The 26,624-nt window shown below is 42.1% G+C and overlaps 1 protein-coding gene across 1 annotated transcript in view; it reads left to right on the forward strand.

The window, feature by feature from the left end:
* Positions 1 to 26,624, forward strand: part of ZNF644 (zinc finger protein 644) — a 189,697-nt gene that overhangs the window by 159,445 nt on the left and 3,628 nt on the right. The window contains exon 7 of the transcript XR_009700517.1: positions 22,900 to 22,954. The gene's annotated coding sequence lies outside the window, so the exon portion shown is untranslated. The remainder of the gene's footprint in view (positions 1 to 22,899; positions 22,955 to 26,624) is intronic.

A 26,624-nucleotide genomic window follows, 5' to 3' on the forward strand; every position in this document is an offset into this window, starting at 1 on the left:
CTCTAAGATCAGGAACAAGACAAGGATGTCCACTCTCACCACTATTATTCAACATATGGTTTTGGAAGTCCTAGCCATGGCAATCAGGGAAGAAAAAGAAATAAAAGGAATCCAAATTGGAAAAGAAGAAGTAAAACTGTCACTGTTTGCAGATGACATGATACTATACATAGATAATCCTAAAGATGCCACCAGAAAACTACTATAGCTAATCAATGAATTTGGTAAAGTTGCAGCATACAAAATTAGCACACAGAAGTCTCTTGCATTCCTATACACTAACAACAAAAGATTAGAAAGAGAAATTAAGGAAACAATCCCATTCACCGCTGCAACAAAAAGAATAAAATACCTAGGAATAAACCTACTTAAGGAGGTAAAAACCTGTACTCAGAAAACTATAAGACAATGTTGAAAGAAATCAAAGATGACATAAACAGATGGGGAGATATACCATGTTCTTGGATTGGAAGAATCAATATTGTGAAAATGACTATACTACCCAAAGCAATCTACAGATTCAGTGCGATCCCTATCGAATTACCAATGGCATTTTTTACAGAACTAGAACAAAAAAATCTTAAAATTTGTATGGAGACACAAAAGACCCCGAATAGCCAAAGCAATCTTGAGGGAAAAAACGGAGCTGGAGGACTCAGACTCCCTGACTTCAGACTACACTACAAAGCTACAGTAATCAAGACAATATGGTCCTGGCACAAAAACAGAAATATAGATCAATGGAACAAGATAGAAAGCCCAGAGATAAACCCACGCACCTATGGTCAACTAATCTATGACAAAGGAGGCAAGGATATACAGTGGAGAAAAGACAGTCTCTTCAATAAGTGGTGCTGGGAAAACTGGACAGTTACATGTAAAAGAATGAAATTAGAACACTCCTTAACACCATACACAAAAATAAACTCAAAATGGATTAAAGACCTAAATGTAAGACCGGACACTATAAAACTCTTAGAGGAAAACATAGGAAGAACACTCTTTGACATAAATCACAGCAAGATCTTTTTTGACCCACCTCCTAGAGAAATGGAAATAAAAACAAAAATAAACAAATGGGACCTAATGAAACTTAAAAGCTTTTGCACAGCAAAGAAAACTATAAACAAGACGAAAAGGTAACCCTCAGAATGGGAGAAAATATTTGCAAATGAATCAATGGACAAAGGATTAATCTCCAAAATATATAAACAGTTCCTGCAGCTCAATATTAAAAAAACAAACAACCCAATCAAGAAATAGTCAGAAGACCTAAATAGACATTTCTCCAAAGAAGACATACAGATGGCCAAGAGGCACATGAAAAGTTGCTCAACATCACTAACTATTAGAGAAATGCAAATCAAAACTACAATGAGGTATAACCTCACACCAGTTAGAATGGGCATCATTAGAAAATCTACAAACAACAAATGCTAAAGAGGGTGTGGAGAAAAGGGAACCCTCTTGCACTGTTGGTGGGAATGTAAATTGAAACAGCCACTATGGAGAACAGTATGCAGGTTCCTTAAAAAACTAAAAATAGAATTACTACATGACCCAGCAATCCCACTACTGGGCATATACCCAGAGAAAACCATAATTCAAAAAGACACAGGCATCCCAATGTTCGTTGCAGCACTATTTACAATAGCCAGGTCATGGAAGCAACCTAAATGCCCATCAACAGACGAATGGATAAAGAAGATGTGGTACATATATATACAATGGAATATTACTCAGCCATAAAAAGGAACGAAATTGGGTCATTTGTAGAGACGTGGATGGACTTAGAGACTGTCATACAGAGTGAAGTAAGTCAGAAAGAGAAAAACAGATATCATATATTAACACATATATGTGGAATCTAGAAAAATGGTACAGATGAACCAGTTTGCAGGGCAGAAATAGAGACACAGATGTAGAGAACAAACGTATGGACACCAAGGGGCGAAAGCAGGGTCGGGGTGGTGGTGGTGTGATGAATTGGGAGATTGGGATTGACATGTATACACTGATGTGTATAAAATGGATGACTAATAAGAACCTGCTGTATAAAAAATAAAGTAAATTCAAAAAAAAATAAAGGGTACAGCTCAGGAACAGCCAGATGGAAGAGATGTATAGGGAAAGGTATGGGGGGAGGGGTGCAGAACATCCATGACCTATCTGGACACACTTCCCTCCCAGCACCTCCATGTGTTCACCAACCCAGTGAACTACATAAAGCTCTCCAAACCACTACTCCCTCCACCTCACACACACTCTCACCCCCATACTTTGGAAGTTTTATGGAGTTTTCATTACATAGGTATGATTGATTAAATCATTGATCATTGGTAATTAATTGAATCTCCAATCCTTTTTCCTTCCCTGAGGGGGTTGGAGAGGTGCGGGAGATAGGGGAAGGTTCCAACCCTCTAATTACATGGTTGGATCCCCTGGCAATCAGTCCCCATCTGTGGTGAGCTAAGGACTTTCCAAAATCACCTTATTAACATAAACTCACGCAACAAGAGAAGCCACTACAATGAGAAGCCTGCGCACTGCTGCAACAAAGAGTAGCCCCTGCTTGCTGCAGCTAGAGAAAGCCCGCATGCAGCAACAAAGACCCAACACAGCCAAAAATAAATAAATTTTTTTTAAATTGTGTTTTCTTTCTTCCTGATCAGCTTAGCTAGAAGTTTATCAATTTTATTAATCTTTTCAAAGAGCCAAATGTTGGCTTTGTTAATTTTTTATTTTTCTGTTATTGATCTCTGCTTTTATCTTTATTATTTCCTAAATATAAATACTTACAAAGATAGATTTAATTTGCTCATCTTTTCCCAGTTTCTTAATGGAGAAACTTAGATAATTGATTTTAGACCATTTTTTCATTATCACTCAGTTCAAAATTTTTCTAGTTTTCCTTGTGGTGTCTTCTTTGACCCATGGGTTATTAGAAGTGTCTTATTTAATTTTCAAATATTTGGGGGATATTTGGATATCTTATTGATTTCTAATTTCATTCTTTTGTGGTCAGAAAACATACTTTGTATGATTTCACTTTAGTCAGACTTTACTGAGACATATTTTATGGGCTTGCATATGGTCTAACTTGGTGAATATTTTATGTGCCATTGAAAATAATGTGTACCCTGCGGTGGTTGGGTACAATGTCCCATAAATGCCAAGTGTGTCAAGGTGGTTGTGTTGTTCAGCTCTCCTATATTCTTAATGATTTGGGGGGTCTAGTTGTTGGGGGCATTAAAATCTTTGATTATAATTCTGGATTATCTATTTCTCTCTTTAGTTCTGTCAGTTTTTGTTTAATGTATTTTGAAACTCTGATTCAGATACACACACATAATTGTAATGTCTTTCTGATGAATTGACCCTCTTAACATGGTGAAGTAACTACTCATTATCTCTGGCAACACTCCTTGTCTTGAAGTCTATTTTGGTCTGATATTGATGCAGTAATTCCAGTTTTCATATGCTTACTATTTTCATGGTATATCTTTTTCCATTTTTTAAATTTAAACCTATCAGTGTCTTTATATTTGAATGACATCTCTGTTCTAGACATTATACGTTCTAGTTTTCTAGTAATATGTTCTAGTTATCTATTGCTATGTAGCAAACTACTACAAATCTTAGATGCTTAACATAAGAACCATTTTATCTCTCAGGATTGTTTGGGCAGGACTTGGCTGAGCAGTTCTGCTCCTTTGTGTTGGGTTATTCACTTGGCTGCATCCATTTGAACTGAGCTGGAAGTTTCCAAGAAGGTCTCACTTACTTACCTGGTGCCTCAGCATTTCTCCAAGTGGCTAGTTCAGGCTTTATCATGGTTTGGTGTCCTCAGGGTATTTGAACTTCTTACATGATGGCTGGCTTCTAAGAGGGAATGTCATCAAAACGGTTATTCTGAGTTTATGTGTCCCTTTTTCTTCCTTGTTAACAGAAACTTAATATTTGTTCAGGTAATTTATTTTCAGTCCTGGTATCCTTTAGGGAAGGCTGTGCCCTTCTCTATTCCTAGAGGATGGAAATAGATGTTTAATAATCCAATGACGATAAATCTGTTCCTCTTGCCAGGGACTGGTTTAGAAATGGGCCTGTGACACAATTCCGGATGAGGTTTTAGGTAAAGTCAGAAGATGGGCTTCTGGGAGAGTGTTCCTCAGGTCTCAAAAAGGGACACAACAGAGGAATATCCTTCTCTGATGCTGGATATTATTATCTGCATATGACACCTGGAACTGCATGGCCATGTTGCCACCATGGAGGAAGGACATAAAAGGACAAGCCAACATGCTGAGATGGCCTAAGAGAAATATGGAAAAAGTCTGGGTCCTTGATGATATTATTGAGACACTAAATCAATCAACCCTGGAACCACAAGATTTCCCCCTTCCCCAGTTTTACTGAGATATAATTGACATATAACATTGTATTTGTTTAAGGCATACAACATAATGATTTTTTATATGTACATATTGTAAAATTATTACTGCAATATGATAGGTTAACATCCATCACCTCACATAGTTACATTTTTTTTCTTATGATGAGAACTTTTAAGATTTCTTTTCTTAGCAATTTTCAAATATACAATACAATACTGTTAACTATAGTCACCAGGCTCTACATGGCATCCCCAGAACTTATTTTTCTTATAACTGGAAGCTTACACCTTTTGACCACCTTCACCTATTTCTCCCACTCCCTCCCACCATCTCTGGCAACCACCAATCTGTCCTCTGTCTCTATGAGTTCAGTTTTTTTAGGTTCCACATGTAAATGAGATTATCATACAGTATTTGTCTTTCTCTCTGGCTTATTTCACTTAGCATACTGCTTTGAAGGTCCATCCATGTTGTCACAAATGGAAGAGCCATGAGATTTTTTTTTAGATTTTTGCCCTTCTGTTTTGTAAAATAAATTTTATTTGCAGCCTAAAGCATTCTGAAGGATGTGAGGAAGAGGTTAAGATAGAGGTGATACTGGACCCAGAGTTATTAATCCTCTATTAAGAAATACTATACTTTTATGATTGGTTATTGGAGGGAAGATGTTTAATACATTTAAATCCACAATACAAGTTAAAAAGCACGGCAAAACACATAGTGTGAATTTAAATTTGTACTTTATAAATCAAATTAAAAACCAAAGAAACAAAATTACTTTTTTCCTCCAAACAGCATCATTACTGTGGAACTGCTGCCGGCAACAGAACCAACGTTGCATAGAGTTGGAGGTAAAAGTCATGTTGTCAGAAAAGATTATCTTGAAGTTAAAATCATGGTGACTAAGATCACGTCTTTCAGCATTTCAATCAAATCAAAGATTTGGGTTTAAAAATCCATAACTGGTTTGTAAAGATAGGATAGAGAAGAAAAACCTAAAAGAAGCTCCAAGTGAGTAGATCTTAGTAGAGCGCAGTCATGTTTATCACAACTAGTACTGTGTGTCTTAGTCACAAATATTTCTATTTATTGACAGTCATAAGACCATAATTGTTTTAATTTTAATAAGTTTCACGAAAAGTCTGTTTAGATTCACTCACTTTTTTTTTTTGGCTTTTACAGAGAGAAATGTTTAAGATATTGGGACCAAAGCATGATTTTGCCCACTTTTCATCTTGCCTTGTCAAGTAAGGATATTAATTAAAAGCATCTTTCACCTACTGTCATCATTATTTATTTTAAAAAATGACATTTAACACTCCAAAAGGATATAATCTTGGAATTTCTAAAAGATTACATTTTGCTTTTAAAAAATCACATTAACTTAGCTTTTTGTTCATATATTTATCACAGACAGCTGAAGCTACTTTTTGGACTGGTATGAGCCTGCAGACAGGCATGTAGAAACCATTGATTTCAATTATTTTCTCCCAAATCTATCATAGACTGGAAAATGTTTACCTCAACCTTCTACACTTAAAAGTAGCTTTTGTGCTTCTTCATTCAGTGACTATTTATTGTGTCTGTGACATGCAAGACCTCGTGGCAGCCACTATGGAGAACCCCAAAACATGTAAGACCTAGCCCCTGATCTTTAGCTGCTGATGCCTTGGCTGCGCCATAAGACATGTCACGGAATCAGGTGAATCTTGTGTTCTGTGCACCAAGTATTTTATACTTATTAAAGTGTAAATGCCAGTAGTTTTTTGGGGTTTTGTTTGTTTTTGTTTTTAGTTCTAGCTTAATTTCTTTCAAGTCTCAACCTTGTGTGTCTTTACTAATAGGCAGCAAAACAGTTAAAAATGTAGGTTTTGCTAGCGCTAGGAAACCAGAAATGTAGTGGTATAAGGGGTGAAACTAATCAAAGGCCATAAAGGGACCATTACAGGAGAGTGTGAAGATTGCACGGTCCTGTGAATGGGATCCCAGCCACAGAGGGACTCTCACCTTCAGCGTCCGTTCTCTCCAGCTTCTTACAGAGACCTCTCTCTAGCTCTCTTTGAGCAAATGGCTGGGGAAGCACCCCATTATTTCTGTGCTGTTTGATTTGTCTAACCCTCAGAACTCTCTTCTAAAAATGTCTGAATTTGATCAAGACCATAAGATGATTATGTTCTCACTACAAGTGGATTGTGAACTAAATGTATCAGGTTGGCTGCCAAGATCAATAGCCTTCCCTCTTTTTTCTTTTTCCTTTTTTTTTTAAACAAAGTTCCCTCCAGCAGAGGCCATTAGCAGACACTCTATCCATAACTCAGCTCAGAGTCCTCATACAGCATTTTCTGGACTTGTTTAGTGGGCAAAATTAGCTCCAACCCCTTGCTAACTTGGCTCAAGGAGAAACAAGTCTTGTTTCTGAAGAATACGCTCAGCAATATTTGAGAGTTATTGAAAGGATCAGCTAAGGGGAAGAGTGTTTGAAAAACAAAACTAAATAGTGATTTCTCCCAACACACACCCAAGGCACCTCTACGTTATGTTCAAGCTTTTCTTTCTACTACCAAACAGATCAACACAGGTAAGCAGAAACAATCTAATAGTTCTGTCACAATTTCACACATCAGGACTCTTTAAAAGCCAATCTATTTTGGTAAAATCCCAACTTTTTTCTTTGCTGTGAGCTTGTTTTATAATAAATAAACATTTAAAACACTTTCCAAAATGCTTCTCCCCAAGTATCTTTTCTAAATGGTATATCAGGTCCCAACTGGGTAATTGGCAATGCTAACTCCCACTTTATTTAACAGGCAAAGCTAGGTATTATTGAAGCCCTGATGGACTAATTGGGGTCACTTAAGGAAAACACCCAAGAAATGGGCTCCTTCTTACATATACTCAGTGTGATTTTGAAACACCACCGTCAGAAAATACAACCAATCCCTGAAACTTTTTTTCCCCTGGGTTAGCAGAATCCGAGACAATTGATGACATTACATTGGTCGTTCATTTTAGATTCGTGGAGCCCACAAAAATCAATAGTTTTCCATTATCAGGTCCAGCTGGGTCACTAGTCTGTCAATGAGCTGTTACAATTGCTGTACAGGGGTGAGCCTGACCAGTCAATTGCTGCTGACAAGAGGAAAACATGCTGACAGCCACGGGAACAAGTCAGAACACAGATTTGCACTTCACTTTGCCATCCGAAGAGACTCAGAGCAAGGCCATTTTCAAGACGTAGGGCACACTCCGTGGGAGGCCTGGGGGAGGGGCTACCCCCTGGTTTTACAGCACAAGTGCCTAAGGGCCTGTCCTGGCCCCAGCCAATCATCTCCAGTAGAGACTACCTGTAGTCACTGCCTGTGTTAGTAAGAGGGCACGGACCAGCCAGAACCGTTCCTAAACACTATCTTCTATCCCACATTGTACACAGAGCAAGAGTGGGAGGAAGGAACTCTACTTTTACTACCACTGAGTCAGATGTAACCATACATATACCGGGGAATATAAAAACTTAAGAGGAAGTAAATGGCCAAAGGCACCAAAAACGAACCAATATGACTAAATGTGTTGCAAATAAATATTGACCAAAGGACAGAAGATCCCCTGATGTTGGTATGTAGGCTATTCCCGTGTCGCCTCATTATTTATAACATTATCTATACTTTGACCTCAACTTGAGATATTTTACTGAACCAAGCGTCTCTCTCATTGGTGTTTCATCCACAGCCACTCTGTCTGATGCAGTGGGCAGCCGGGGGAACTGAGTTCTAGTCTTGCCCTGCCCATAATTAGGAAGTGGTGGGATAGAGCGGTCAGCTTGGACAAGTATCTGAACTGCCCCACATTAATAAAATGGAGACGTGCTTGCCTCACCTACTCTGTAGCGAGGTTGTCATGAGATTTCAAAACCAGATCAATTTAGAGTAAGCTCTGCGCAAGTGAGTGACTGTGTATGTGTGTGTACGTGTGTTTATGTGTGTGTCTCTCGATCCCTAGAAGCTATCCATGCAGTAAGTTTGGAAACAACTGAAAGAAGTCCTTCTTTCTCCAGAATAATTCATTTTTGGTCTAGATTGAATGCTTTCCTTCTTTAGATGAATCCATGAATAATCCATCATGTATTCCAACGTGAGAGAAAGCCAGAAGTCAGAGGACAGCTCTGAAGTCTTAGTGGGTTTTGTGGCTCTCCCTAGTTTGTAGAGAAGAGGATTGAGATGCCAGCAGACACACACTGTCTGGGTTCCTGCATGCTGAGGGGCTTCCAAAGCAACATGAATCTGTGCAGCGCTCTGGTCTCCTCACCCTGGTTTTGTTTCAGACATCAAACTTATGAGCTCAAAAGATAAATATTTTGAATTTGTTTCAATATTATGATTTGTAATGTTTCACTTTTATTAACATCTTTCATGTATTAAATTCTAGCCTTTTTAAAAATGCCTCCAGATTTGGGTTTGATTCTTTGGGAAGTCAACATTCACTTGTTTTCCATCATCAAACAAAACTGATAATCAACTGTATTACTGGAAGCCAACTAGCTAGGGTTTTTCCCTTTCTTTTTTTTATTACACCACCAAAAAAATCATTTTCTTTAAATGAGGAAAAAAAAAAAAAGTAGTTTTAACAAGAGCAAATTTGCTCGTAATTAGATGAACCAGTCTTATGTCTTCTAGCACTTGGAAGCATGAAATTCATCAGAACTCTCATAGCATTAATTAAAAAGAATTTATGTTTTTTTAATAAAATGCTTCATGTTTTAGTTCCTTTATCCCTCTACCAAATGTGATTATGTGGGGGCTGAAGGGAATTCAGGTTAATATGTTGACACACTTAACAATGCAGGGTCATGTTGCACAATACGCTTCACTGGTTTAGTTCAGTACACCCCCTGACAGGGCCTAATCATCCCCTGCCCTAAAGGCAAAGGGAAAGAGAGGATTTTAATTACTGCTCTGTATGCAAGTTTGCCAGCATTAAATTGAGACATAATTAGGCCTCTGAATTTTAATAATTGTCCTAGCTAATTGGGCAGACAAGTATGTTATGCAGCACTGCGTGATTAGATAATTAGTATTTCCAAATGACAAAACTGGGCTCTTGATTACAAATTCTACATGAAGGGGGAAAAAGGTAGCAAGCAGATCTTTACAATTCTATTAAGGGAGAGTTTAGCTATGTTGGTAATTTAAAGTCCATTAGGAAGCAACATTTCATTCTCAGAGCCGGGGGTCTGGGACAAGGGCCTCTGTCCAACTCTGGCTCCTACTTAAGTCTTCTCCCCAAGGAGCTCTGCTTTCCCTGGGGTCTGCTGCATCCACCCTTCCCTCCACCTCCACCCCAAATTTAGCAGTCATCACTGACCTTGGGTAAGGTCTCTTTGGCTAGACACCAGATGGGAGATGATAACTCTGAAAAAGAAATCACAGAATGTAGGAAGGGTAGAACAGAGAAAGGGTAATCTACCCAGGTCGGGTATAAGTATCTATAATGTCTTTCCTTTGCAAAGAGCTGTTCTTTCATTTTTTCCCCAGAATTCACCACTCTCATTTTATCATCAGCTCCATTAAAATCGTTTTGGTGGAAAATCTTAAATCAAAATCTTAAATTGTTGAGGTACTATATTATTGGGGTGAAGAACATGGGCATTGGAGACTGACCTGGATTTGAGATCATCACTTACTAGAAGTGTGACCTTGGATAAATTACTTAATCTTGCCAAATCTCAGTTTTCTTATTGGTAAAATGAAGAACCTTCCCCGTAAGTTTGTTGATAGGATTAAATAAGATAATGCATATAATTTAAAGCACAGTGCCTGGAAAGAAGTAAGTGCTTAATAAATATTAGCTATTAAATCAATGACTTTGGAAGGTACAAGGTGAAGGTTCTGGGTCTGGCTCTTTGCTATGCTGGTAGTCAAATAAGGCAAGGGTCCCCAGCCCATTTATTTTCTGAGAGAAGAATGCAGTGCCCCATTTATGCTGGGGAAGGCCCAGTGGCAACAGCTGCCTCTACCACTCGAATACCTGGCAAGATTTTCTTTCTCTCCATTCTTCAGAGATTGGCATTGCAGACAAACCCCGCCATGCAAAAATCATGGGGGCAGTTAACCTAAGAAGAATGTAGTATAAACTCTGCATCTTACTCCACCTTGTGACTCATTCTCCACAAATGTAACCTTATTGCCCACAGAGGCGTACTTCTATCTGCTAAACTTTTCTCACAACAATCAGTAGGCTGGGCTCTAGAGCTGATTTTCAGGCAAAAGAACTATTAATTGGATGCAAACCAGAATCCTTAAAAATGATTGATAGGTGGTTGGTGGATAACAATGTGATGATAGTTTGTTAGGGGAAACTTGGAAGTTCTGGATGTATATTCATGTACAGTCACTGAGGATGACCATAGGAAAATAACAATGCCTCCATGGCTTGGTCAAGACAGCCTACCAGACTGAATGAGAATTTCTTATGACTTTCTCAGAACTTTGTGCCATCTCGTTTATGAATGATGGAAGCGTTCTGGCGAGATTCCAATTCAGAATGCAGAGTTCTCTCCGTGGATAAACTTTATATCATCCTGGCATAATCTCTACAGTATATAACACCTAAATCTAGTATATAACACCTAAATAGTATATAAATTTAGTATATAACCTAAATTTAGTATATAACACCTAAATCTCTACAGTATATATATATAACACCTAAATAGAGAGGAGGGCAACACTCTGAGAATTGAGGAAAAGAGACAAGTATAGAATGCAAACATTCTGCTAGAAGCTTAGAAGCAAAGAGTAAGACATTATTTTCCAGGCTAGGACTGAAGACATAGAAAGACAGAGTGCGTAATCCTGTCTGATCTGTATTTCACGGTAAGGAACCGTCTCCTCTCGGGGCTCCGAGTCTCCCTGTTGCTCACAGGGACATTGCTCCCCGGTCATAGGAGCGGCCATGAGAGCTGGCGCAGAGCTCTCGCCCTCACTGCACTTGCCAGATGCCAAGAGGAAACAACACCCTTGTGGAAGGGTGGGAGAAGTAATAATTGTCCAAAGGACGTTCCCCGCCCCCCACCCCCGTGCTGGAGCTTCTTTCCCGTTCTTTTTGAAGAAGGGCGTGTATGACTGATCGCTCAACACCCTGTTGGTTCTGCTTGCAGAAAACACACCTTATAAATATATGATAACCATCCTGTAATAGAGAGTGTGACAATTTACTTCACAGTGCGTTTCGGGATGCTAATTGATCGTTTCAGTCCAGGGACGATTTGGAATAAGTTATAGCCATCAAAAGGATATCACTGCTCATTTTCGTGGAAGGATTTCCACGTCCCTTCGCGTTGGTCAGAGAGCCGATTGCACCCGGCAGGCAGAGAGGAGGCGAGGGAGCAGGCTGGAGAAAGGAGGCCGGAGGGGCGGGGCGGGGAGCTGGACGGGGCAGGGCCGGCGGGACGGGGCGGGGCCGATGGGCGGGGCCGGCGGCGGCGCGCACGCGGCGGCTGCAGGTCCGCGGTCGGACGGTAGAGGCCTCCCTTCCGAGGCGGCGGCGCGGGTGCCACCCGCTGGGGCTCCGCTCCCACTGCGCGAGCCCGCGCGTCCTTCCCGGCGGGGTCCCTCCGCGGCGCGGCCAGGCCCAGTGTGAGTATTCCCCACGCGCTCCCCTCCTCCCGCAGGCGGCAGCGCCTGTTCGTTTGAAGTGAGAGTCTCCGTCGGGCAGAGGGCCCTGCTCGGGGGCGGGGGTGCTCGCGTGAGCGGGATCTCACCTCCCGCTGGAGGCTTCCTCTCAGCGGGACTTCCCCGCGGGAGCGGACGCCGTAATGCGGACCACCGCTCTCTGAGCTCCGGGAGCGGGAGTAGCGAGGCGGGGAGGCGCCGCGGCGCCGTCGGGGGCTTTGTGTGCAGTTGGGACCCGCAGCCCCGGTAGCTCTGGTTCTCACGCCGCAACTGCGGAGGGGCGCGTGCGGAGCGTCGCAGCCTCTGAGGGAGCCTCGCCCACCGGCCCCCCCAGGAGAGGGCGAGGAGAGGGCGGGCCGGGCCGGTTGGCGCCGCGAGGTGATGCCGGGGTCTCGAGGGCGGCGGGTTACGCGCCGTGGAAGGCGGCGAGAGCGCGGCCTAAAAGCCCTGCGGGGGACGCCGGCGGGAGAGCTCGGCCGAGGCCACTCCGAGCGTACCGGCCCCGGACCCCGCTCCGTCGGGTCGGCTTCCCCAGCCGCCTCGGAGGCCGCCGCGCCCTCGCTTCCATTTCATTTCCCGCAAGGTGTGTGCCGTCGTGTGGTGGTCACGGAGAAGAGAAACCTATCCCTGGATGGGATTCGACTTTGAAAAAACAGTATTTTCCTCCTCCTGTCGCGGGCACTTGCCAGTCTGGCCTTCTCCTCCCCCGCCCCCGAGACTTCCAGGCAACTTTCATTCTCTTCCTAAGTTAGAGCGTGAGAAGGATTGAGGCCCTTCGCCCACACGTAGCACACCCCCCTATCCGTGTGCTTGAAGTCAGGCTTCGCATGGTGTTCTTCGTTTTTTAGTCTTGTGTTATGCTAATAAATTATGTCAATCTAGGGCACGGATGTTTCCTTGCAGGCGATTTTGATAGCAGTCATCATACCAAGCTATTATGAAGTGTGATGTCAGTCTGGAGGACGGATAATATATAAGCCAGTTCTTGACACGCTATCTTACAAGGAAACATCTGAGACCATCAGTAAGAGGCATTTTAATTCACACACCAAAAATATTTTGTGTTTGGTTGACATCTTTCAAAATGCTGAAAGAGGTAGTAGCATTTATCATTTTGTAGGTATTTATCAAGGTACTCACAAAAGTCCCCATAGGAGGGAGGACGGTTTTGTCTTAGTCCTGTTCTATCACATAAACCAAGGAACAACGGTGTTATATGTGCTACCAAATAAATAGTGCTTGTAAGCCAGTGATAGAGCTCTATTTATGAGAACAAACATCTTCTAAAACTGGAATAATTGGAAAAGTGAGGTAACTGGTTATGTTTATGCCTCTGTTGTGAAAGATAATCGTCTGCTAGCTTAAATGAGAAACCTTATGCTTTTAGCATAAGTGCTGGATGTGTGAAATGATCCATTTAGCTCAGGTATGGAAGTCAGGTAAATTTTCTGTAAAACTCCGGTCTTAATGGTTACTACTTACTCATGAGTATTAAAGACTTTGATTATATCAGGAGTCACATGAAACAAGTGATTAAGTTCAAATGTATGGCTAGGGTCCTAATGACTGAATTCTGAAATCTAAAGTGATCCAAATCTAAGCAGACGCTTTAGGCTTGATATTATGTAATAGTCAGAAGCTGTATTTACATGGACCAAATCCCGTGGGAGTTAGTTTTACCATGAACTGTGCATGTGTTCACCCAAGGTATGGTTTTCTTTTCCTCCAGTCATTAATTCAATAACTATTTATTCATTATCTGTTACAGGTCCACTTCACTTTGCCATTGAACATGAGCCCTATAGGCATATAATACATAATTGCTGAAATGTAACTAAAATGTGGAAAATACATCTTTTTCTGGCTCAAGGAATATTATTATAAAAGACTTAAAAACTGGCCTTTCATGTATACAAACAGAAAATTGTATTGACTTCTCTCAAGTAGTAAGGTAAGGGAAGAAAAATTAGAAATCAGAAAGTTTTCTCCAGCCTATGCCCTAGTCACAGTACCATATTTTTTTCTCCTTAAGACTTTCAAAGCAAAGTTTAAAGGACCTGCATGATTGAATGGGTTTATGATGTCCTTTTAATAATTTTAGAATATAAAGTTTTCCTTAAAAGGTCTTGCTTCTTATATGGTGTGCTAGACTGGCTTTTGTTATGTGAGTGAAGCACTATAATTTTAGTTAAAATCAAAACCTCATACCCCTTTTTTTCCCCAACCTGAAGTAAGAATTGCTTACAATTAAGTCAAGAAGACAAACACATTTCAAGTAGTTACAAGTACACCTGTTTAAAATTCATTTTCATTGGCTTGATAAACAGAGAAAAACATCCAAGATGTTTATCTCAATTATTTGTAGTTTCATCCTAAACAATGCCTAGGTCCTTGAATATCAAGACATTTTTGTATGACATCTATAAGATGCACCTAAAGAGTGTAAAATTTTGTGAAGTGCAATAATGGAAGATGTTAAGAAAAATTTTATCCTTAACCCTAATATTGTGCTGTAGGGCCATAACTAAGTAACCAAGATATGACTATAAACTAATATAGTCCACTGTATCAGAACTTAAACATACATTTTAGTGTCCTATCCAACTAGTCATCTTGGAAGTCTGTCACTTATTGCAGTGATGCTTCCATTGCTGCCATTGTTCAAACCTATTTTTGAAGCTCTTCATTTGGGCACCCTTCAGAACCCACAGCACATCTTGTTAAAAAGCCTTGGAGGCAGTAAGTCATCTTCCTTTAAAGACCTTCTGTGCCCTGAAGAGTTAGGTGGGTGATCAAGTCAGGTAGTGTAATTTGGGGGTCAAAACAATTGGAAAGACTATTAGATGTCTTTCTTGAGTAGCTTTTAAACTAGTTCTAAAGTCATTACACAATAATAGTTTGAACATTGGCAGCACCATTGGAGTAAAAGTAGCTGCCAAGGGAAAACTCTTAAGAAAAGTGTGCATTTGGAGCTTGTAGAGTCTCTTTGATTATCAATGAATTATTAATTTAACAATCATATACATCTCTAGTACATTGGTATGCAGTATAGAGACATCTTACTTCAGAAAACTATATTGTCAAGAATTTGGTTGATCTGGATTTTATGAGAGTTCAATTTTGCTGCTATGATAACAAAAGCTGTTAAGTTCTAGAATATGGGCTTGGGTAGGAAAAATCCAAGATGTCATGGGCTAAAATCAGGATTGCCATATATAGTTCTACAGATTTGGTGCTCCACATTCCTTGAAATACAAAGGAATCATACTCAATTAAGAAATCAAACTTAACCTGTATTCTGTTTAGTGAGCAAGGCATTCACCATTATCAAAAAAACTCAGTGATCCTTCAACTGTAGGTGAAGTCTAACTTGTGGAATAAAACATTCATCATTTTTAGTAGATGGTTGTGAATAGAGACCCCGAAGTATATATGTAATGGAACTACTGTGTACTGCTGTAAGCTAACAATATGCTATATGCTGTGCAAAATACAGAATTATGAAACTCCCTCCTCAGTGAATTTAAACTCTTATGATATTCAAGACCAGAATATGGGAGATGTAGTAGAAAGACACTCAAGGTAAAGAGAGAGGGAGATGGAAAGAGGTAGGTCATGGGGCTTTTGAATCATAATTAGTTGAATTCATCTAAGAGAAGAGTTTAGAAATAGTTTCCAAAAACCACCAGCAAATAATTTAAAATCTGAGGGAATAATTCAAATTCACCTCCAGCTGAGAGTATATGGAGAACCAAGAAAAGCAGAAAGAATGTAATTAGCTGAGTAGGAATTTTTCTAAGAATTCAGGTCTAATACCTTTAGTATTATATAGAGGGCCACAGGATCATTAGTGATTAACAGGGATCCAGGCTATAATGATCAGGAGAAATCAAGGCCAGAGGACAAAGATGAAAGAGCCTTCCTGCTTAAACTGAATGTTGCAAGTGCTGATGCACTTACAGAGGGAAGGTCAGCTAGCAGACAAAGAAATAGGGCAACAGTCCCAAATCATCAAATATATTCCTCTCTTTCACCCCACAGTTAGATTGGATATGGAGATTAACCAAGTTTGAGCTGAGACAAAAAGAATATCCTTATTTCACCCATTTATAAGATCTGGAACTTTGAGTTTTGTCTGCTTTGATGAGTTTGATTATTGCTTAGAAATTAAGGAAGGGGACCTGCTGGGCCCAGGATATCAGAGTTACATACCCAACTAAAAGGTCAGTGAACAAGGTGGACAGATCCAATTCCAGATCTTTTCTGGGGAAAAACTGTTTGTTAGCAGATACAATGCTCCTCAATTATATGTTACAAGTATAAGGAAGTGTCAGGTACCCAACACATCCTCAATAAATAATGACAATTGTGGAAAAACAAGTAGCAGTGATGTTAGCCTTTCTTTTGGAATGGGTAGCCCAACCATTGCACCTGCTCATATTCTATAGATTTAAGAACCATCCAAATATTTCTTAATTTGAATCTAAATATTAAATTTTGTATATAGTGTTTATAGCTTCAGGATTAGGGTGGGGGAACTCTTAGTATGGCCAGGTAGTTATAATAGAAGTCTGGTTGGTATAGCTTGAGGCTCATCTCTTTCAGATAGAAAGGTTCCTGGTTTTGGATTTACAGAATTCACACGTGGATCCAGAATATAGAAGCGGCAGGAAATTGCCCTGAGAACTGGGAAAGTATCCTTGACTAGGAGTGGGGACTAGGTTTATCATGTACCAATTGTGTTACTTGAAGCAAATTTTAGTTTTCTCATAGGCAAAATGTATATAATACATTTACTTCAAGGGGTAGTTTTGAGCCTTGTCTGAGATGAAATAAATGGAAGGACTTGGTTTATTAAGTGCTGTGCACGTGCAAGCTTTTGTGTGCCACAACATGGGTTTTGTAGGTGAAGGTAAGGGTTGTAGCCCTTGAGCTGTCCAGATATTTAAACCAAAATATAAATGAAGATGGAAATCTATCTTTGGGAATTTAGAAGAATAGACTAGTTTCCGCATGGGTACTAGAGACAAGTCATCATATAGTCATTATTCTCCCTTTCTCGAATTCATAGGAAGTACCCTGTTAACCATTGCAAGAATTTTTTTTTAACGTTTCCTAAAGACCTGTGGGAAATAAAGAAACCTGTTAGCTTTCTTAATACTATCAGGTCCAGGTCTTTAGCATTGGCACTGAAGGCACAATCTCCATGTGGGGAAAAGTAGCCAGGCTTCCAGGCCTTGATTCTTGTACTCTCAGAAGTTCTTATCTTAGAGATTTTATTAATCCCCGTTGCCACCTACATGTCTTGGAACAAGAAGCTAGATGGAGTTCCACGTATTGGCTTAATTGGTCAGCTGTGAACATTTTTTTTTGCAGTTGTTATTCTTCCCACAGCAACAACCCATTTTTGCTGCAGAGACTGCAAGACCTCCCAGCCCTTGCAGGCCATTAAAAAAATTAACACTTGTATCTTTCATTTTCCCCTACCTTCCTCTGTGTATTTAAAAGGTAGAGGCTGCTTGGGGCAGGGTAATCCACCTCTCTATCTCAGAGAAACACCAGTACAGATACAGACAGTGGTGTTATTGGCTCCCACCAACAGGGGGCATGGTTCCTAGAGAGGAGGGGAGAATGGAAGGGGTGGTCTGGGATGTATACACTCATCCTTTCTTCTGTTGAGTTTCAGAGGCTATCCTGCTGAAGAGGAAAACAGTGCCCTTGTCTTAAGTCATGGTTAGAGGATATTTTCTAGAGGTTTGTTGAGTATCCTCCACACAGTGACACTTCATAAATTCACGTTGTGTAAGACAGACTGTATTTGAGCCAGTACAATGTGTTGGCTAAGGAGAAAGGGACATTTGATTCAGACAGTCTGTGTTTGAATATCACATCTGCTACTTACTTGCTGAGTGGCTTGGGCAAGTTTCTTAATCCCTCTGAGCCCCAGTTTATCTGCAAAATGGCAATAATAACAGTGTCTATTTTTTAGGATTGTTGTGCGTGAGGGTGCTCAACAAATGGAAGCTATTATTAGGCTCTGGAGAGTGAGCGAGGAATATCAAGAAATATAGGGCGAATTTCCCTCTTCAAGGAGCTTACTGTATGGTTGGAAGGGACTGAATAAATGAAAACTGACATAATAGTACAGGGCAGAGAATAGGAGTGCCAAGTAAGAGCTGCAGATAATGAATGGTTTCAGCAGTCTGCCAAGGACTAGGATGGTAGTGAAAGATTTCTAGATAGAGGTGGGAATTTCTCTCTGGGATTTGCAGGCTGGGTGGGATTCAGATATGAGTACTGGAGTTGAGAAGGCATTCCAGATGGCAAGGAGAAGGAGTGATTAGAACACACAGTACGGCAGGGGTGAGAGTATGCCAAATGGAAAGTAATCCAGTTTTTAAGTCAGATAGGTAAGCGTAAGAATCCTGTCTCTGCTGTGAGATCTTGGTTGGACAAGTACCTTAATTTCTTTAGTCTCAGTTTCTACAGCCTTAAAATGGGTATAATCATATCTCATTAAATTGAAGGGAAATGAGATAATGTTTGTAATGCCTAACATGATGCCTGGCACCTCACAAGTGTTCAATAAAATGAAGATAATTCATGTGGTGTTTTCAGGGGACAGTGGGGGAGCTGTCTTCCTGAAGAGCTGTCTTGCCTGGTGTAGGCTAGTAGTGTAAAACAAACCAGAAACAGCCAGTTAGTGCCTACAGGGGGAGTGGAGAGGAGGCTTAACGGCCAGTTTAAGGAGCTGGGTGGGGCTGTTATAGGCTATCAGAGCTATCAGTAAAGCGGGGGTTTTTGAGAAATTTTGAGTAAAGCGGGGGTTTAAGAGAAATTAATCTCAAGGCACTGGGCAGGCTGTTTTGGAGGAAGGAAGAAACTCACTCATGCATGTGTAAACTGATAAGGGTCTAGATTAGGATAGTGGCAAGGTTACCAGACCTGGTTGGTGTGGTCTCTTTAAAGTTTCTTTTGTAAAAGGAGCTTGGGCTCAGCAGTGTGGAGTGAGGGAATGTTTTGTTTTGTTTGTAGACTCCTTAATATTTAGTGTCAGTTGTCCAGAATAAAATTAGTATAGATCCACAACTTTGGAAAATAGAACTCACTCAATATCCAGGGACTATAAAAGGTGGGAAGTAATTTTAATGCTAAATAAACCCTAGAACTTGCTTCAGCTTATAAAATAGCCCCTTTTAAAACTCCTTTCCCCTTCCTGTTAATGCACACGAGTGTGTGCCTATCACTGGTTTTCTGGAAGGCACGGTATAGATCATTTATAATTGTTTGGAGTTTGAGGTTAGGATTGTTAGTACCAAGTGGCATTGGGTCAAATGGGGAGGATGCTGCCAGCAAAGTGGTAATTTGATGACTTTATTTATTTGGTGACAGTGTGATTTGGATGAGAAAATACTGTCTTCTCCCTGGGGTTTAGAAGTGATTTAATTAAAAACACAAACCTAGGAAATGGTTTTGGATACTAGGGAATTCATTTATAGTCTCTCATTCTCTCCTCACCACTCTTTTTTCTGTCCCTAGTAGTATTGAAATGGGAGAATACATGGTAGATAATTGTATTTCTAAAGAAAGTCACACTGATTATATGGACACCAGTTTTTAAAATGTGAGGAAACTGAAACTGCCTGTTGTTCAGCCGTGGGCCTTAAACATATTAAGTAGGAAAGGATAACTGACCTACTACTGATTTCCTGAATTTTGCTGTTCTCTCGTTTGGCTATAAGGGCGACGTGGTGCTGATAGCTCTGGGGTATCTGGGGTGTCTCAATAGTTAATTGTGGCTACCTCTGCCTGCCTCAGAAGGAGGGTACATGAGTAAGGGGACTGTGTGCGGTGGTTGACCAACACAGGAAGGAGCTCAGTGACACAGGGAAAGGCAGGCCCTGTGAGGTTAGAGGCAAAGCAGACTGTCCTGTTGCTTCTGAGCAGAGGCAGGGAGTGTATTTCATTTATCATCTCCTGAGTTTATTGAAATCATCTGCTGGGGTGGGAGGGGGCAGAAAGCAAGCCTGATGTTGTAAAGCTGATGAAGATGCCAGCAAGCAGGTTATATCCGGCTCTTGGCCCTCCTCTTCACTCCAGCCTGGAAACAAGACTGCATGAGAAACCTGTTTCAAGAGAAGGAAGGGGAGAAAGCAAGAGACATCTCCCTACTTTTTAATGAAAGATTTTTTGAGTATATATTAACTTTGGATTTCTGGTGTCCATTCTACCCTAAGAGACCATCCAAAGTAGCTCCTGGCTGAAACCCTGGCTAGGAGAGGTTCAGACCAGGGACAGGTGGCATTGGGCAGAGGGTCTTCAGGGTACTCTTGGCATTAATTTGCCGAAAAGAGCCTCATCAGAGACCAGGTCTCCCCTCCTGCATGGGTGGCGGACATTAGGCCTTGGAGAGGGTCTCCATGCAGATTTCAGCTTTGCCCCCTCCTCCAAACCCTCTGCCTTCTGCTCCTGCAGCAGGACCTCTCTCTCCCTCTTCCCCCTTTTTGCAATTAAATGAATTAATTACCAGGCATTTAACTTTTTGCCAGACTCTTTCATTATGCCCAGAGTTGTTGCTGAGCGGCAGAGGAAGTAATAACATTCGCAGTGAGGGGCAAATCCTGTTAATGAACAAATTAAAGTTCAAACAGTGATTCAAGTTCACAACCTCTCTGTGGCTCTTCTCTTTAATAAGAGTTATACATGTTACTTTCCTGGCTCTTTTCTCCCTTTTATTACTTTTTAAGCTTTTCATCAACACTGCTGGGGCATATTTGAGGCTCCCAACCTTTCAGCCCTGACAAGGACTCGAGCAGTTATAATCCCGTCTTAATTTGGCAACTTTTGTAAAACACATAAAGGGCCCAGAGTCACCTTTGGTCGCCAGGGCCCCGGGTGACCGACCCTCTAGCTTCCACCCGATGGCAGGGCTTCATGGGCTGCTCTTCTCGATCTGGTATTCATTCCTCTGCTGCACTCAGAGTCGGCTGACTCAGCTCCCCGCCCCGAGGCACTGCCTGCAGGATGGGGCCGACAAGTGTCCGAGCCCTTGCCTCTCTGCCTTCCCTCTCCAGTCAGCCTCTCCACACGCACATGCCAGCGCCTGTAGGAAGGGGAAGTGGTGAGGAGGGGGAGGAGCCTCTAGACTAAAAGCTGGGAACCTCTAATGAGAAAGGAGTTTGGGGTAGGAAGGATGCCTGACCCCCTCCCCACCACCATTACCACCATTACCAAATGCCGCTAGCCTCGGGGAGGGGTCCTCGCCTGGAATGGCACAGGAAGGCCCAAGGCTTCTTAGCCCTTGACTGGAGCGGCCGGGCCTGGTGAGAAGGAGCCGGGAAGGCGTCAGGTGCCCGCTTACTTCTTCCTGCTCTGTTTTTTACGAAATGTGGATTGCGTGGGGGTGATCTCCACGTCTGCGCCTGGCTTCTCGCCACCATCCCCTGAGCGTAGATTGATATGATCACCATGACAACTGCAATCTAGGAGCATACGCATAATAGAGATGAAATAGACAAAAGATTAGCATGCCATGAAAAGTACAATAAGTTTCTTATTTAGCATTTAGATAACTGTCTTTCCTCCGGAGCAAGCTTCAAAGTTGAAGCCAGTTTAGACCAAGAGGATTAATTCTTTCTCCCGCATGCTTCATTGAATCTCTCATTACCAAACTTTGTTTGTACTGATGTAAGATTTGATTGAAGATTAGAGCATTTAGCAAATCTTGCTTTTCTGCATGTATCAGGTCCTTTCAAGCAGGGATCGAGGTGCCCAGTGGTCAATACCCTTACTTTTATCCAGTGTCTGCTTCATTTAAACTTAATCAACTCCATCAGTGAACTGGAACAGGGAAACGTCCCTGTGGTAAGAATGTTGTGCTTTTGTGGGATAATTCTTTGCTCTTTCCCGATCTGTTGGCGTTAAACCTAAAATTGCACTATGATGAACTTTTTTTTTTTTTTAATCAATATGATAATGACAATTGGGCCTGAATGCTCTGGTAGGACTTAGAGTAGAGCAGGATCTGGCCTCCATTACCAAAACAACTTCTGGTCCTGCGATAGTCCGCCACCTTTTGTGTGGCTTTAATACCTTTTCTTCCCTGACATTGAATATTGCTCAAGCTGGAAAATGATGCATCTTGTAGGGAAGGCTCATATGTCACAGCCAGAAAGTGAAGCAGACCGATTGGTTGTGTGAATTATCTGACTTGCTGCAGTGAATTATTTGCACTGTTTCCTTACCTAGTCAACAAGTTCCTGAGGTATAGTAGAGATCAATCAAAACTGACAGTCTGCGTGTGAAAGCTTTACTGTGTAAATCTGGCGCACTCATCCTGGCCATGCCGGCCCTGGCATCTGTATATCATTTTTATACTGCTACCAGTAGAGCAATTTCAAAAGTATTTGCAAGGAAAATGCGTGTCCCCATCTGTTCCTGGAAGCATAAATGTGCCACCTTCAGAGGGTTTTCACTGGTAATCATATCTTTAATGATCAACAGACTAGTGATATATACTTTTCCATAAAATGGGGTTTTCTTCACTTTATTGTGATTGGCTAGAATAAATAGCTTTTCCATATGTTAGAGAGATAAAATATAAGATTAGCAGAGGTCGTTTGTTAGATAGTAAACAAAAGAAACAATTCATTCCAAATAATCTTTGAAAAGAAGCAATGACAAAATTAAGTTGCAGCAACAGAGCATCTGGGGCACTACATCAGAAAACAGACCTTGCTCCTCCTTGGAAAAGGAGCCATTTAAGAGCAGAGGCAGGGAGGGAAGGACCAGGGTAAGGAGGAGAGGCTAGACTAATACTTGTTTATTTCTGTTTTAAGGTTGTATCTCCTTTCCCTGACCCGCTATTTGCCTGCCCTCACTGAAGCGCCCTGGGTAAGTTGGTGCGTGATGTGTTCACAAAGCAGGAAAGTGCTACCCTGCTGAATTTCTCTTCAGGCCTACAGGGAATGGGGATTGTGTTCGTGTACTTTAAAAGTTGGCTTCCTCCTTGGGAGAGTCTCTTCTCCCATAGAAAAGGGTGACCATGGAGGGCGGGCAGAGTACTGGCCTTTGAAATTCCAAAGCCATGCAGAAAGTACCTCAAGATTACCAAAACTGCCAGAAACCCCCCAGGAAGTGTTCTTAGTGATCTAATCCCACCTGTTGTGTAGGTTACAGTCCGAAGATACAGTCAGGCCCTGACCACTATCTCTCGCCTACCCACACATATATACTCACATGAGTATTCTCCACACTCAGAGTCCAAGAGCACTGCCCCCCCCTCCTTTTTTCAGATGCAGACACTCCTAGTTCTTGGCAAAATTTGGAAGCTTCTCCTCCAGGATCTCTGTCCAGACGTTGCAACTACCTGCTCAGGAATTTCCATTTCTATTTTGTTTCCAGTCAGAGAGAACCTCCTGTTTTGCAAAGGACTGACATTAGTTGCAGGACATCTGAATCTAAACAATGCCTTCAGCCTTTGAGCTCTCTAGAAAATAGGTGTAGAGCTATTTAGACCTGTTTTCTACAAGTCAGGCATTGAGAATGAGACGTTGAGGTGGAGGGGATGTTCTCTCTACACATTGAGAACAGGACCAGTTAGCAAATTAACCTTAGGCTGGTTCTTTACTCTTTACAATTATGTATTGTTATTGACTTTTTTCCCCCTTGGGATAATGGGAGAAAAGCTCCGTCTTTTCTGTATATCTTACCCCCCACCTCATATTCCACAGAATTTCTTGCTCTCTCCAAATGCCTACTTCTCTCACTGCAGCAGGAGTGTGTGGGTGTTAGTTCCAAAGTGGGAAATGTAGTCTTCAGGCTGGTCCCAAGCAGAAAGTCTCTCTTAGCATCTTAAACCTAACTTGTGTTAATTTCCTGGCCCCAGTGAGGTTTGGGAACAACTGACAGGACAGTAGGAAAACAGCCTACCCCAAACCTATGGCCAGAGGAAAACAGAAAAGCCACTGTCAAAAGATTTTCTTTTAAAATTTCCCCTTAATTTTAGAAATACAGTCTTATAGGCTGGGTTGCATGTAGACAGTCATAGACTATATAAAAGATCTACATATAGATCACACTTTGCCTGATCTGAAATCAGATTTACTATAGTATTGCAATTAAGATTAAAAGAAAGGGAAGTCACACTTGTGGTTTCCACACTGCATTGTGATACACTGCAGATCTTGTCTTCAGTGAATTTGCCTGCCACAAGGAAATTCTGGCATGTGTAGTGTATGAGACATATTTTACACTCTATTTAGAAAATTGTATTTCCTGATTTCTGTGTATTTTAGTTTGAAACCCATTTTGCATTGAATTTCTATGTTGTTTTCATAAAATGAAAGGAAGTGAAAAACCTCACCAACTGATTTTGTGTGGAAGAAATAAATCTGTGATGTTTGCTCCTTCCCTTGTCCAGGAGGACGAGGCTGTCACTACTACAGTTGGGATATTTCCCACTCCATGCTCTCGTGCCCAGGGGTCCTGTCTAACCCACAAGACTGCCAGGAACACTGCCGTCCACACCAGAGTAGAAGACATCTGCAGGGGCTCATGTTGGCTGAGGCTCTGAATCACAGAACTGCAAGCATACAAGGTTTTCCTAAACCTGGACTGGAGAGCCATTTGCAGCACATAGTGCTTTGCTCCTTCAAATCCACAGACCCTGTACACATGCACATCCATAGCAGAGATGGAAGTCTTGGCAACTATAGGACAAGGATTTAAAAATTTAAAAACAAACACACCATGTTCAGGGTGAAAATTACCTGCACCGACAATGCTGTCTCTTTCCTTCCACAGTCTCACTGCTACCAAGCAGCCTCATCAGTCTGGGGTTATTTCACTGAAGATGTACTTAATTCCAGATAAACTACTGGGTGTCTATATGTAACAATCTTTTTTGTTAACCAATTTTATGAAAACAAAAAACCCTCCCATCTTAGAAGAAAATATTGAACCTAAAACTCTAATTCAAATATTTGAAAACATATGGGCATATTCTGCTGCATGATTGTAATATGCTTAAGTATGTAATAGTAATTGTTTTTTAGATGCCCCTTAACAGGACAGAGATGGGCAGGCAGTATGGTGTTTTAGAAAGAAATTCAGTTTTTTAGAATAAGCCTAAGAAAATGACTCTTTTGATTATGGAAAATAAACTCAATTGATAGGACAAAATGAACTTTTAAAATTTAGTATTGATTAACAATCCTTAAGTTAAATTACTGATAAAACACCACCTGGATCTTAAAAATGCCAAGGTGTTTAAAGTTATCAGAAAATGAAAATTTGGGGGGAACTGACTTTTTTTGTTATCCTTCACTCTAAACAGAATGAAGCAATACTTTCTGTCACTCTTGGCATTTATTGGGGATTTTCATCTTCTTAAGGAAATAGCAGGAAAGCAGCTTGCCTCAGTCTAAAGAACGGTATTAATGGGCAGAATTTTTACAGTTACCCTTGTCTGTGAACACCGTTAAGGGGTGTGTTTTAATTTGTGGTCAGAACAACTGGGTTAAGATCTGGAGAAGACACTGAATTTTCCCTATGGGGGAAGGGCGAGGAGAAAGGAGGCAAAAGTAGTTTTACTGTGCGGCCAAAGGACTACTCCAGGCACCAACGAGGTAGGGAAATTTCGATTTCTAGGCAGTGTTCTGTCAGGCCGTTTCATACCAATCTTGGAGCCCGTCACCTTGGGAGCGGGCTGCGGGTGGTCGCCATCAGATCCCGGTCTCTCCCACCTCCTCTCTGTCGGCTTTTGCCCAAAGACTTAAAATACCTTCTTCCTGGATTCCCCTCCCCCACCCAAACACAGATGCCGAGGGACACGACAGCTGTTCCCGAGAAGCCGGCTGGTCATCCGGGAGCGGGGTGATGCCGTCCCTTCCGGGCGTTCAGGAGCCGGGTTTAGGCGCCTTTCACCCCGCCGCGCCGTTGGACTAAGGGGCCGGTCAGCCGGAGAGCTCTTGGCCGCGGCCCCCGGGGCACGTGACCCGGGCAGCGGCCGGGAGCCGCCGGTGGGTGACGCCAGACCTGCTGCCGGGAGGCGCGACTCCGCTGCGCTTCGGCCCGACGCCTTCCGGTGAACCTAGTCTCGAGCGCGACGGCCGACACCCCCGGACCCAGGTTCCGCCCGACCTCGGGAGGACGGTGTCGACCCCAGAACACCTGCCCAGGAAGGGGTGGGGTCGCCTCTGCAGGGGAAGCTGGCTTGAGAGCGCAGGCGGGTCGCCAGTGACCACTGGCCGCTGGTTAACCCCTAGGCAGACGCGCGGGAAGTGGGTGAAATAGGTACTGCGCCCTGCTTGCCCGCTCTCGGCCCCTTTTCTGTCCCAGGACACCGGCCTGCAGGCGCAGACGCGGCTCCGGGCCGCGGGGCCTGAGAGGCTCGGGGGAGGACCGGGTAGCCAGGATAGCTCTGACTCCGCCGCCAGGGGCCTTGCCAGCGGGAGCGGGACGGGAGTCTGCGCGGCGTCCAGCGGCTCGCCCTCAGACACCTGTCCGCAGACACTGCCGACGAAGCACCCAAGGGGGCGAGAGCCGCGGCTCCTCCCGAGTC

The sequence above is a fragment of the Eubalaena glacialis genome, chromosome 3 (assembly GCF_028564815.1).
Source record: "Eubalaena glacialis isolate mEubGla1 chromosome 3, mEubGla1.1.hap2.+ XY, whole genome shotgun sequence".
NCBI classification, from domain to species: domain Eukaryota; kingdom Metazoa; phylum Chordata; class Mammalia; order Artiodactyla; family Balaenidae; genus Eubalaena; species Eubalaena glacialis.